Here is an 11,906-nt window from a genome sequence, read left to right as displayed (position 1 = left end):
CAGGCCCAGTGTAGCCAATTAGGCTACACTAGCCCCTGGAGCCCCACCCCCCTTATATAAGGCAGGCAGCGGCGGCCATTACGGCCACTCGTGTGCCTGCATTAGTGAGAGTAGGGCGAGCTGCTGCAGTCTCTCATATAGGGAAAGATTAGTTAGGCTTAACTTCTTCCTGGCTGCATACCTGTTCTGTTCAGTGAGCCCTCAGCCCACTGCATACCTGTACTGTGATCCTGCCACTGCATACCTGTTCAGTGATCCTGCCACTGCATACCTGTTCTGTGAACCCACCCACCACCACTGCATACCTGTTCAGTGATCCTGCCACTGCATACCTGTTCTGTGAACCCACCCACCACCACTGCATACCTGTTCAGTGATCCTGCCACTGCATACCTGTTCTGTGAACCCACCCACCACCACTGCATACCTGTTCAGTGATCCTGCCACTGCATACCTGTTCTGTGAACCCACCCACCACCACTGCATACCTGTTCAGTGATCCTGCCACTGCATACCTGTTCTGTTCAGTGGACCCGCCACTGCATACCTGTTCTGTGAACCCACCCACCACCACTGCATACCTGTTCAGTGATCCTGCCACTGCATACCTGTTCTGTGAACCCACCCACCACCACTGCATACCTGTTCAGTGATCCTGCCACTGCATACCTGTTCTGTGAACCCACCCACCACCACTGCATACCTGTTCAGTGATCCTGCCACTGCATACCTGTTCTGTTCAGTGGACCCGCCACTGTATACCTGTTTAGTGAACCCGCCACTGCATACCTGTTCTGTTCAGTGGAGTTTGGTGTGTCAGTGTGAAGCAGTACCTTAATTACACTACCTGATTAATGTATACACATGCAAGATGTTTTAAAGCACTTTAGGCCTGTCATTTAGCATTCAATGTGATTTCTGCCCTTAAAACGCTGCTTTTCGTCAAATCCAGATTTTTCCCGGGGACTTTTGGCGTGTATCCCACTCCGCCATGCCCCCCTCCAGGTGTTAGACCCCTTGAAACATCTTTTCCATCACTTTTGTGGCCAGCATAATTTTTTTTTTTTTTCAAAGTTCGCATCCCCATTGAAGTCTATTGCGGTTCGCAAACTTTAACGCGAACCGAACCTTCCGCGGAAGTTCGCGAACCCGGTTCGCGAACCTAAAATCGGAGGTTCGGCCCAACTCTAGCTGTCTCTGGCTCAAAGCATCTGAACAAGGCATCTGCCTTAATGTTTTTACTACCCGGAGTGTACGTAATTACAAATCTGAATCTCGAGAAAAACAATGACCATCGAGCCTGACAGGGACTCAATCTTTTAGCCCCCTCAATGTATTCCAAATTTTTGTGATCAGTGTAAACTGTAATCGTATGTTCTGCTCCTTCTAGCCAATGACGCCATTCTTCGAAGGCCAACTTAATGGCCAGGAGCTCCCTGTTGCCTATATCGTAGTTTTTCTCTGCTGGTGAAAACCTACGAGAGAAATAGGCACACGGGTGTAATCTTCCCTGCAACCCAGAACGCTGAGACAGCACAGCCCCCACCCCAACCTCTGAGGCATCCACCTCTACAATAAAGGGATAGGAGGTGTCGACGTGTCTCAAAATGGGTGCTGAACAAAACAATTCTTTCAATGTGGAGAAAGCAGTCAGAGCTTCGGGAGACCAGTGGTTGGTATCTGCCCCCTTCTTTGTGAGACTGGTGAGGGGTGCTATGACTGTGGAGTACCCCTTTATGAACCTTCTATAGTAATTTGCGAATCCTAGAAATCTCTGGAGAGCCTTTAGTCCCACTGGCTGAGGCCACTCTAGGACAGCAGAGACTTTGGCAGGATCCATATTAAGGCCCGAGGTAGAAATTATGTACCCCAAAAAAGCAACTGATGTCACTTCAAAAATGCATTTCTCCAATTTAGCATAAAGCATGTTTTGTCTTAGCTTGTGCAGCACAAATCTGACATGAGCCCTGTGCTCCGTGAGGTTATCTGAAAAGATTAGTATATCGTCCAGATATACCAGGACAAATTTACCTAAAACCTCCCTGAACACCTCATTAATGAGTTCCTGAAAGACGGCCGGGGCGTTACACAACCCGAAGGGCATCACCAGGTACTCGTAATGCCCGTCGGGTGTGTTAAAGGCCGTCTTCCACTCATCGCCCTCTCTGATCCGCACCAGGTTGTATGCACCCCGCAAATCCAATTTCGAAAAAATCTTAGCATTGGTGACCTGAGTGAATAAATCGTCTATCAAAGGTAATGGGTAGCGATTTTTTACTGTGATTTTGTTCAGACCCCGATAGTCAATGCATGGCCGAAGGCCTCCGTCTTTTTTCTTTACAAAAAAGAAACCTGCTCCAGCAGGTGACCGGGAAGGGCGAATGAACCCCTTAGCTAAGTTTTCACGGATGTACTCCTGCATGGCCAATTTCTCTGGCCCAGACAAATTGTAGAGATGACCTCTAGGGGGCATACAACCAGACCGGAGATCGATGGGGCAATCGAAAGGGCGATGTGGAGGTAGTTTATCGGCAGCTTTAGGACAAAACACGTCTGAAAATTCAGAATACTGATCTGGTACTCCCTCCAAGTGAATCTTGGTCTGGCCCAAGGTTACCTTCGCTAAACAATGATGAAAGCAACGGGACGACCAGCTTGTTAGCTGACCAGTGGCCCAATTAATCTGAGGGGAGTGGAGGTGTAACCACGGCATACCAAGGATGATCTTGGAGGTAGTCATGCGTAACACAAAAAAATGCAAATTCTCCCGATGCAGCACCCCTATAGTGACTCCCACCTCTGGTGTCTGGGACAGAGGACTGTTACGTTGCAGAGGGGAATCATCTACTGACGTAACTTGAATAGGTGGTTTTACAGGGGGGAGGGGAATACCAAATTTTTTGGCAAATTCGTGATCCATAAAATTAGCCGCTGAGCCCGAATCAACGAAAGCTTCAGTGACTTCAGATTTATCTTCCCATGAAATCGTGCAAGGGAGAAGCGACCGTTTATCATCTAGGGGGAAAAATTGCACGCCTAGGGTATTACCCCCAACTACTCCTAGGCAGTAGCGTTTCCCGATTTCTTAGGGCAATTCTGTATTCTATGACCCCCCTCTGCACAATAAAGACACAGCTGCTCTGAAATCCTGAGTTTCCGCTCCACTTAAGACAACTTTGACCGACCAATCTGCATTGGCTCGGGTGGAGGCGAAACGGGAGGAGGTGGAGTCACAGGGGGCGTAGCGTAGGATAACAACATTACATGGTCTCTACCCTGGGTCTGCCTCTGATAGCGCAGCCGACGATCTATCCTAATGGCCGATGAAATGGCCTCATCGATTGTCTTAGGTTCAGGATGACTTAACATAAGATTGGAAACTTCATCTGACAACCCCGTTAAGAAACAATCTAAAAGAGCAAAGGTCCCCCACCTGGCTGATACTGACCACCTCCTAAATTCAGCAGCATATTCTTGAACCGGACTCTTGCCTTGACGTAACAGCTTGAGCTTTCGCTCAGCAGTCGCGGCAATGTCTGGATCATCGTAAAATTACAGCCATGGCTTTAAAAAATTCCTCTACAGAGGTTAGGGCTAAGTCCCCGTCAGGCAGACTGTACGCCCAGGTCTGAGAATCCCCTGATAACAAAGTTTTAATAAATGTGACCCTTTGGGCCATAGTTCCTGAAGATCTAGGTCTCAACTCAAAGTATGATAACACTCTACTCCTAAAATTTCGGAAGTCAGATCTGTGACCAGAAAATTTTTCAGGTACAGGCATACGTATGTCTGTGCTAGGAGGAGATCGCACTTCATCCACAGCCGTCTGGAGGGTTTGTAAAGACCCGGACAGGGCATCAATTAACGCCTGGTGATTACCCAGCACTTGGTTGATGTTATCCACCGAAGTGGTAAGTGTGCCCAGATGGTCGGTGGGTGCGTCCATTTGCATTTTGGGTCTGGCGTTCTGTAACGATCGGTGTAACACAGAGAGGATCTGATTACCGGTGATCTGCAGTATCACCGAGAATACAGATATATACCCGATTATTGATGATCTGCAGTATCACCGATAATCAGATATATCACTAACCTCTGGACACCTGAGTGATAAGAGTGTTATGGAGTAACAGTAATACTTTGAGGACTGCACCTGAGGAGCAGGTGCAAGGCAGTAAGGAATACTGCACTAAAGCAAGTTCCTTCCGATAGCCTGAGATTCTCCCGAGGGAGGAGTCAGGCTGAGAGTAGGAAGGACAGAACGTGAGTGACACCAAAGAGGGGATGTCACTGACAGAGCTGTGAACTATCTCTAACAGGAGAGAGAGTTCTCGAGGTCGGGCAAGCCAGGTCGTTAACACACAGACAGATCAGGTACAGAGACAGGAGACAGATGCGGAATCCTTAAGGCAAGCAGAGTTTGGCAACAGGGTATCAGAATAGCAGGAGTACTAAATCAGAGATCAGAAGAATGGTCAGGAAAGCAGAAGGTCATAACAAATAATCAACAATGCCTAGTCTTGGGTGTGAGCTCCTTGATCATCAACACTCTGGAACTAGTCTAGATAATAACTGGATGGTAAGCTAATTCCTAATCTGAGGTGTGAGGTCCTTGGTCATCAACACCCTGGAACTGGTCTAGATAATAACACAGATAACAAGCAGAATTCCTAGTCTAAGGTGTGAGGTCCTTGGTCATCAACACCCTGGAAGTGGTCTAGATAATAAACACAGATACTGACAAAAGGTCTGAGTGCTACCACGTAGTGATCGCAACGCCAGACACCAGAGAAATGACCAGCACCCAGTATATATACTAAAGCGCTCCTCAGCGCCTCCCCTAAGTGCTGGACCAATGAAATCTGACAGAATTGTCAGCTGACCGGCTTGGTCAGCTGACACCCTTCTGACTGTCATAAAAGCTTTGTCTCTCAGCGCGCGCGCGTCCTTCTGAACCTGTGTGCACTATCAGTCCCAGCCATACCAGACATGTGTTGCAATGTATCTGCTATGTTGGACGCGGAACCTGCCACACCGCTATCCGAGCATGTGGCGGTTTCTCCGCGTTCAGCCGCACTGATAACTGTGGACCTATGCGTGCAACCTGCCGCGTCGGACGCGGAATCCGCCCGCCTTGTTCCCAGGACATGCGGCGGTTTCTCCGCGCTCCGTCAAGCTGGTGGATGCAGGCCCAGGCGCGTAAGCTGCCGTGTTGAACGCGGAATCAGCCGCCTTACTCTGAGTACCTGCGGCGGCTCTTCCGCGTTTTCTCACAACGGTACAACAAATTGGCAGGGATACACTCCCAGCAGCTAATAAAAACACATGATAAAACATCCCATAAAAAATACTCCATACTGAATAATTGTATACATGTTGCTCAATAATTGATATAAACACACAATATATATGATATGCAAGAATACAGGTTCTCAATAGGACCCGTATCTTGCTTGAACCCGGGTTCAGTAATTAAGTGCAGTGCAATAGCTCAAAAAGTGTTAAAAGGATCAATCAACCCCACAATTACCCCCTCAAACTAATTAGATACATGTGAATACATTGATGAAGAAACCATAACATGTGGTAGCTTGGAAAAATATAGAAATTGAAACCGAGAGCCCAATATAGTGTAGTATGTCAAAAATTGAGTATAAATATTAAAATGACAAGTAATATACTCACAAGTCTGGGTTACCACAAAGGCAACCACTGGAAGTGCAGGTGGGGAGAATTGTAACCTGACCCCACTCAGGTATTAAGAAGTCGCTCTCTGTAGACAGGAAACAGATGGGGATATACCCCTCCACCAAGGGTGGACTGGATCAGATTGAAAATTTGTGATAACAGAGGCGCCAAATTAGAGTAAAAGCATCTAAAATCAGTTTAAAAGGAGGGGGGTTGGTGGATACCACCCTCAGGTATATAAAGACCAGCCAATAAGCCGTTATATATGAATAAATATAATTTATTATAGATCTCCAGGCATGCAACGCATTTCACGGGTCAAATGCCCGCTTCATCAGGCAATCAGTGTTGGAGACACACGAAGCTGTATCGATTGTCAAGCTCAGCGCCTACTGTAGGCGCTGAGCTTGACAATCGATACAGCTTCGTGTGTCTCCAACACTGATTGCCTGATGAAGCGGGCATTTGACCCGTGAAACGCGTTGCATGCCTGGAGATCTATAATAAATTATATTTATTCATATATAACGGCTTATTGGCTGGTCTTTATATACCTGAGGGTGGTATCCACCAACCCCCCTCCTTTTAAACTGATTTTAGATGCTTTTACTCTAATTTGGCGCCTCTGTTATCACAAATTTTCAATCTCATAACATGTGGTAGCTAAAAGAAAGTAATATGATCCACTATTGTGGAAAAAGTGCTATAGTGCAAACATTTCATAGGAAAAAACACACATGATTGAGCTTGTGCAAAGTAGACAAATCCAGGAAAGCAAAAACGCTCAAACTCCCTACCAGTTCAGCCACTGGGTGCAGGATCAGGGAAGCCAGGCCAATCCTTGTGCAAAGTAGCTTACGAATGAAATATTGACAGTGTAGCAGCCCACAGTCTAGGTGCATAGGATTAATGAAAAGAGTGATACTTAGCCCAGGTAGATGGTAGGATAGGCAACAGTCAGCAGGAGAGACGGCAAATCCCCTCAAGCAACCCCACTAGTTACGCGGGCGCAACCCCGCTTTGTCAAGGAGAGGAGGAACCGTGTTCTTTCGCCGCAAGACGGCGTTTAAATGGAGCTCGGAAGGTGCGCTCGTAACCCGTGACGTCACCGGAAGTGACGTTACGCAGAAGGAATAGGAAGTACTGGTACGCCCAGATCCATGCCTCGCATAAACTTTTATCCTGCATATCCTGATACATTAACAGGTCTCTTAAAGGGGAACACCAATATCAATTGTAGAGTCCCACATATCATTAGGAGCATGTGCAGGTCGCCTGATTCCCTGTAAATAAAGGGGCTTGTTCAAACAAGCCAGAAAGTCCAGTCCAAAACTGCCCCAATGTTGGAGAAACATCCAGGTCCTTGTGTTATTACTCTTTTCAGGCCAAGTCCAATGAGTCCAGCCATTCCGCCAAGCCAGGTGTTAGACGCCGGGCAAGGGGGTGATTGGCAGAAATTGGCTTCTTCCGTTCTAAGTTTTCCTTCACAGACACCTGGCTGCTGTGGGCAGAGGAGCAGAAACTGCTCAAGGTCAGAGGCGGAGTGGAGGAGGGTGGCTGTGAAGGTGCAAGGGAGAAAGCGGCTGAAGAAGATAATGCACCTGAAGGAGGAAGAGGAGAAGGAGGGTGGCTTTTCTTTTGTGTGCTGCTTTTGCTCAGGTGCTCTTCCCATTGCAGTTTGTGCCTTTTCTGCATGTGCCTTCATAAGGCAGTTGTCCCTACTAGAGATGGGCCGAACGGTTCGCCGGCGAACGGTTCCACGCGAACTTCGGTGGTTCGCGTTCGCGTCCCGCTGGCGAACCTTTGCGGAAGTTCGGTTCGCCCCATAATGCACCTTGAGGGTCAACTTTGACCCTCTACATCACAGTCAGCAGGCCCAGTGTAGCCAATTAGGCTACACTAGCCCCTGGAGCCCCACCCCCCTTATATAAGGCAGGCAGCGGCGGCCATTACGGTCACTCGTGTGCTGCCTGCGTTAGTGAGAGTAGGGCGAGCTGCTGCAGACTGTCTCTCAGGGAAAGATTAGTTAGGCTTAACTTGTTCCTGTCTGGCTGCATACCTGTTCTGTGAACCCACCACTGCATACCTGTGCTGTGAACCCACCACTGCATACCTGTGCTGTGAACCCACCACTGCATACCTGTTCTGTGAACCCACCACTGCATACCTGTGCTGTGAACCCACCACTGCATACCTGTGCTGTGAACCCACCACTGCATACCTGTTCAGTGAACCTACCACTGCATACCTGTGCTGTGAACCCACCACTGCATACCTGTTCAGTGAACCCACCACTGCATACCTGTGCTGTGAACCCACCACTGCATACCTGTTCTGTGAACCCACCACTGCATACCTGTGCTGTGAACCCACCACTGCATACCTGTGCTGTGAACCCACCACTGCATACCTGTTCAGTGAACCCACCACTGCATACCTGTGCTGTGAACCCACCACTGCATACCTGTTCAGTGAACCCACCACTGCATACCTGTGCTGTGAACCCACCACTGCATACCTGTTCTGTGAACCCACCACTGCATACCTGTGCTGTGAACCCACCACTGCATACCTGTTCTGTGAACCCACCACTGCATACCTGTTCTGTGAACCCACCACTGCATACCTGTTCTGTGAACCCACCACTGCATACCTGTTCTGTTCAGTGGACCCGCCACTGCATACCTGTTTAGTGAACCCGCCACTGCATACCTGTTCAGTGAACCCGCCACTGCATACCTGTTGTGTTCAGTGAACCCGCCACTGCATACCTGTACTCTTCAGTGAACCCGCCACTGTATACCTGTACTGTTCAGTGAACCCGCCACTGCATACCTGTTCTGTTCAGTGAACCCGCCACTGCATACCTGTTCTGTGAACCCACCACTGCATACCTGTTCAGTGAACCCACCACTGCATACCTGTTGTGTTCAGTGAACCCGCCACTGCATACCTGTTCTGTTCAGTGGACCCGCCACTGTATACCTGTTTAGTGAACCCACCACTGCACTACTGCACTGCACTTACACTACCTGATTGATGTATACACATGCAAGATGTTTTAAAGCACTTTAGGCCTGTCATTTAGCATTCAATGTGATTTCTGCCCTTAAAACGCTGCTTTGCGTCAAATCCAGATTTTTCCTGGGGACTTTTGGCGTGTATCCCACTCCGCCATGCCCCCCTCCAGGTGTTAGACCCCTTGAAACATCTTTTCCATCACTTTTGTGGCCAGCATAATTATTTTTTTTTTCAAAGTTCGCATCCCCATTTAAGTCTATTGCGGTTCGCGAACTTTAACGCAAACCGAACCTTCCGCGGAAGTTCGCGAACCCGGTTCGCGAACCTAAAATCGGAGGTTCGGCCCAACTCTAGTCCCTACATGGGTGTTGGCCTTTCCACTGCTCAATTTTTGGAGGCAGAGAGAACAGATGGCATTGATCTGAGGCAGACACATTAAAACATTTTCAAACCGCTTAGCCCCTTTGGGGTGATGGCACTATGGTGGCATCAGCAGCTGAAGTTGAAGGGCGTGTTGGCTGGCTGTCCATAGCTGGCAATACATGGCACCGGACACTGCCACAAGCTGTTTCTGACAACGAGCTCCCCCTGCTTCTTTCAGTAACTCGTCTCCTCCTACTCCTCTCTGACTCCCCCTCTGAACTGTCCCCCTGGTCATGATGTCTATTAAGATCCCACGTGACATCCATGAAAGTATCATCTTCATTGTCATCGTCATAATCATCCTCTGCAGCTTCGCTTCTATCAGACACCTCCAAAACTGCATCAACAGCAGGTACTTCATCATCAACATCCTCACACCTTGCGTCAATAGTGACGCCTAACTCAGACATATGAGGTGTTGAAACTTGCTTAGTGCCTTCATCTTGTTGTAACAGTAGTGGCTGTGAATCATTTAATTCAAAATGCACGTGCACGTGCAAACTAGAGTGCAAACTACTTAGCACCCTAGTTTGCATGTGCAAAGCTTTTGGCGTGATAACTCAGTTATCACTGTTTTGTGAATCAAGCCCTTAGTGTTATTATATAGCGCTGACATCTTCTGCAAAGCTGTACAGAGTATATTGTTTTGTCACGTAACTGCCCTTCAGAGGGGCTCACAATCAGGACTGGATTTGTACTTTTGAGTGCCCACTGCCCTGCCTCCGAGCCCCCCTCCCCCCACCTGAACCCACTCATTAGCATTCTGTCCAACAACCTGACTAGGGATCACTGATTTGCAGGAGGAAACGCCTGTTTAAGTGACTCCTGTATATGTGAGTATGTTTTCTCTCTAAAAAAATGATGAATTGTTTTTTCTGTTAGGGCTCTTTTCCACTAGCAATCGCTTGCGCTAAACGCTAGCGATTGCGATTACGCAAGTGGCAATTTTTTTACTGTGATTGCGATCGCAATTTTGCAATGCATTGCATAGCAAAATCGCGGTAAAAATCACTCCACTTTTGTAAAAATCGAATCGCAGTAGTGGAAAATACCTACTGCGATTCCTATGTTATTTAGCAAACCCTTCAGCATCGCAAACGCTGATAGTGGAAAAGGGCCCTTAGAGCAGTGAGTCCCTGATGCCTGGTACACACCATGCAATTTCCCATCAGTCGATCAGAAAAATGATCAGAAATCAGTTCGGACATGTAAGAAATAATGGAATTGACTAGTCTATGAAATGGTGTCTACCAGGCATGAAGTGGCAGAGCAGTGTTCATCTCCCTCTCTGCTCTCCTGTAATCATAGACCTGTTGCTCAGCTACAATTTATTTTACTGATTGATTCTATCACTGATTTTTTTTTTTCTTATGGCGATTAACTGGTACACATACTCTACTGCAGTACTGCTACCTTTAAAATGAGCCCGCAAGGGGTTAAGATTTAGCTTAGAAGGGACTGCCATACATTTCTATGGGGAAAAAAACATTATCTCTTTCATTTTAATATTTACAGTCCAGGGGGTAGAGAGGAGAAGGTATGGCTCAAGTCATTATCAGAGCCTGACCAGCTATACACTGTTCAGCTCAGCTTGAGTTGTAAGGTGGAGCTGATAATCCTGTGAATGTAAACCTTACTGGATCAGAAATACTTGTCTACAACCCGAGTTACAAATTGCTCAGCAAGCTCATGGTGAAGGTTTCTCTACAACCCTGGCACTAAACTGAAGCTTGTATGTTCCTGGAGATGTATCATCGCACACCAGGAAGTAAGGAAAATCCATGCAGCTCTGGAATGCTGACTGTGTGTGCAGCAAAGCAGGGTGGCTTAGGAGCAGGAGAAATGATTTATTTCAACATACAGCCTCTTATCTCTGCCCAAGTCTCCGCCCTTCTAACCTTCTGCTTTTTTCAGCACCCTAGGCCACGGCCTTTTCTGGCCTTTCCAAAAATCCGGCCCTGCTCACAATCTAATCCCTACCATAGTTATATGTCTATGTATGTATCATGTATGTATCATGTAGTGTATGTATCGTAGTCTAGGGCCACTTTAGGGGGAAGCCAATTAACTTGCTGTATATGTATGTTTTGGGGATGTGGGAGGAAAGCTGAGTGCCTGGAGGAAACCCACACAGACACAGGAATGACATACATACTCCATGCAGATAGTGCCCTGACTGTGATACGAACTGGGGACACAGGCCAGCACTCAGGGGTGGATTTCTGGGAAGGCCACAAAGGCCACGGCCTAGGGCAATAAAATCAGATAAGATAAGAAGGGCGGCATGACTTGGAGAGAGAAGAGGTCATATGTCAAAGTTAATCACCTCTTCTTGTCCCGAAGAGCAGCCAGCGCCCTGCTCTGCACTAATAGCTGAATTCCAGAGTTCCCCAATTCCAGCAAGTCTCTCTCTCACAATTCCTGGTGTGTTATGACAATCAGCATCTGCTGTCACCTCACCTGATGATCCATTCCTTTGTATAATGATCATACAAGTTGATGTGAGAAATACCAGGGATTTACATTACAAAGCAGATAGAACTAAGTTCCACTGAGTTTTAATGCAGGCATTCACAAACATCAGTGAGCTCTGCTAATTTCTTCACTTTCTCCTTTACAGCTGTGACACTGACCCCAGCAGCTCTAAATCACACTTTCTTATCTCTAGTCTACGTAAATTTATGGCTTTAGGGTTTTTTTCTTCCTATCCAGCAGTGGTCTCAGTTAACTCTTTCTTGACTCATTTTCTGTCCTTCAGCTCCTACCATCTATGA

The sequence above is a fragment of the Hyperolius riggenbachi genome, chromosome 10 (genome assembly GCF_040937935.1).
Source record: "Hyperolius riggenbachi isolate aHypRig1 chromosome 10, aHypRig1.pri, whole genome shotgun sequence".
NCBI classification, from domain to species: domain Eukaryota; kingdom Metazoa; phylum Chordata; class Amphibia; order Anura; family Hyperoliidae; genus Hyperolius; species Hyperolius riggenbachi.
Note: the sequence above shows the minus strand (reverse complement) of the source record.